The sequence below is a fragment of the Fukomys damarensis genome, unplaced genomic scaffold (assembly GCF_012274545.1).
Source record: "Fukomys damarensis isolate Sample0158 unplaced genomic scaffold, DMR_v1.0_HiC HiC_scaffold_5, whole genome shotgun sequence".
Lineage (NCBI taxonomy): Eukaryota > Metazoa > Chordata > Mammalia > Rodentia > Bathyergidae > Fukomys > Fukomys damarensis.
Genome location: NW_022900917.1, coordinates 49,302,350 through 49,304,862, shown reverse-complemented (window position 1 = coordinate 49,304,862; position 2,513 = coordinate 49,302,350).

Below are 2,513 nucleotides of genomic sequence, written 5' to 3'. Positions count from 1 at the left end.
TAAGAGGGTTTGTCAATTTTATTTATTCTTTCAAAAAACCAGCTCTTTGTTTCATTTATTTTTTGTATCATTTTCTTAGTTTCAGTTGCATTGATTTCTGCTCGAATCTTTATAATTTCCTCTCTTATTCAAGCTGGGTTTTTCTCTGTTGTGACTTCACCTTTTTCATTCCTGATTGCATGGATCTGAGCCTTTTCTTTCCTTTTTCTTGATAAGATTAAGTAAGGGTTTGTCAATTTTATTTATTCTTTCAAAAAACCAGCTCTTTGTTTCATTTATTTTTTGTATCATTTTCTTAGTTTCAGTTGCATTGATTTCTGCTCGAATCTTTATAATTTCCTCTCTTATTCAAGCCTTGGGTTTTTCTTGCTCTTGTTTTTCTAGGAGTCTAAGTTTCATCATTAAATTGTTTATTCGAGCCCGCTCTGTTTTCCTAGTGTGGGCATTCAATGTTATGAATTTTCCCTGTAGAACTGCTTTCATTGTGTCCCATAGATTCCTGTATGTTGTATTGGCATTTTCATTTATTTGTAAAAGCTGTCTAATTTCTTCTTTAATTTCCTCTGTAATCCATTGGTTGTTTAGGAGAGTGTTGTTCAGTTTCCATGTGCTTGTGAAGTTCCTACAGTTTCTTGTGCTATTGATCTCCAGCTTGATTGCACTATGATCTGATAATATACAGGGGATGACTTCAATTCTTTTGCATTTATTCAGACCTGTTCTGTGAGCCAATATGTGGTCTATCTTGGAAAATGATCCATGTGCAGCCGAAAAGAATGTATATTCTGATTTTGTGGGCTGGAATACTCTGTAAACATCTATTAAGTCCATGTGTTCCAAAGCTTGGCTCAGTTCTATAATTTCATTGTTGATTTTCTGCCTAGATGATCTGTCAATTTGTGATAATGGGGTATTTAAATCCCCACTAAAATTGTATTAGTGCTTATTTGGTTTTTCACGTTACTTCATATTTGCTTTATATAGTTGGGGGCATTTATATTTGGTGCATATATGTTTATGATTGTCCTCTTTTCCTCTTGAATTGGTCCCTTTACAAGGAAGTAGTGTCCTTCTTTGTCTCTCTTAATGAGTTTTGGTTTGAAATTTACTTTATCTGAGAATAAGATTGCTACTCCTGCTTTTTTCTGGACTCCTGATGCATGGAGAATTGTTTTCCATCCTTTCACTTTCAGTCTATGGACTTCCTTTTGCACTAGGTGTGTTTCTTGTATACAACATATTGTTGGATTTTGCTTCTTAATGCATTCTGCCAGTCTATTTCTCTTGATTTGTGAATTGAGGCCATTAACATTGATGGTTATAACTGATATATTCTGACTTATTATTTTCCTTTTTTTGACTCTTTTTGCTTTTTCTCCTATCTCCTTTTAGTTTCTTGCCTTGCCTATTTTATTTGGTCTGTTGGGCCTCATGGTATTGTGACCTTCATTGTCCTTTTCTAGAATATTGTTTAGAATTCCTTGCAGTGCTGGTTTGTTGTTCATGAAATTTCTCAGGTATTCTTTGTAGTGGAAGTATCTTATTTCCCCATCTACTTTGAAAGAGAGCTTTTCAGGATACATCAGTCTAGGTTGGAGGTTATTTTGTTTTAGGACTTGGAATACCTCAGTCCAGGCTTTCCTTGACCTAAGGTAAACCCTGATTCTTAAGTGAACCCAATCAAGAGATGTCTGGCCGAGGCAGTGAATTTTATTAGTAAGTAGATATCAAAAGTACAGTTACTATCAAGTATGACCAGGGCATTTTTTATTCTTAAAGAGAATTCTTATATTAAAAACAGACAATCTTAACTATGTTTATCCTCTGAATTTTCATCATTGACTCTTTTTTATTTTTCAATTTTTTGTTCTTATTAGTACGTGTTTGCAGTACACAATGATACATTCTTCCTGGGGAATTGGTACACGTATATAACACTCTTAGTTCTCTTTTAATGCCCTTCCCTTCCCTTTACTCCTTCTCCCTCTATTTTTTGGTCCCCTTACTTTCTCCAAAAGTCCAGCTATATCCCATTATCTCTGCTTTGTTTTTCATGTAAGAGAAAGCATGAGATTTAAACTCGTGTGTCTGATTTATTTCATTTAACATTGTGGTTCCCAAGGTGAATCCATTTTTTTTTCTACAATGTCTCAAGTTTATCCTCCTTTATGGCAGAGTAGTAGAGCATTGTCTATAAATACCAAACTTTCTTTATCCCTTCTTCTGTTGATGACATATAGATCACTTCCAAGATTATATAGTATGAATTGTGCTACTATAAACATTTTGATTGGGATTACATTCAGTCTATATATCAATTTTTGATTTTTGGTCTTTTTTGACAACATTGGTTCTGCCTACCTGGGAGCAGGTGATAACTTTCCATTTTCTTATGTCCTCTTCAAGCTCCTCTTTCTGAGTACTATAGTTTTTATTGAAGATAGTGCTTCAGTTCCTTTCTTTCATTAATTCAAAAGGATTTATTTGATTTATTTAATTGATTTATTTGATTT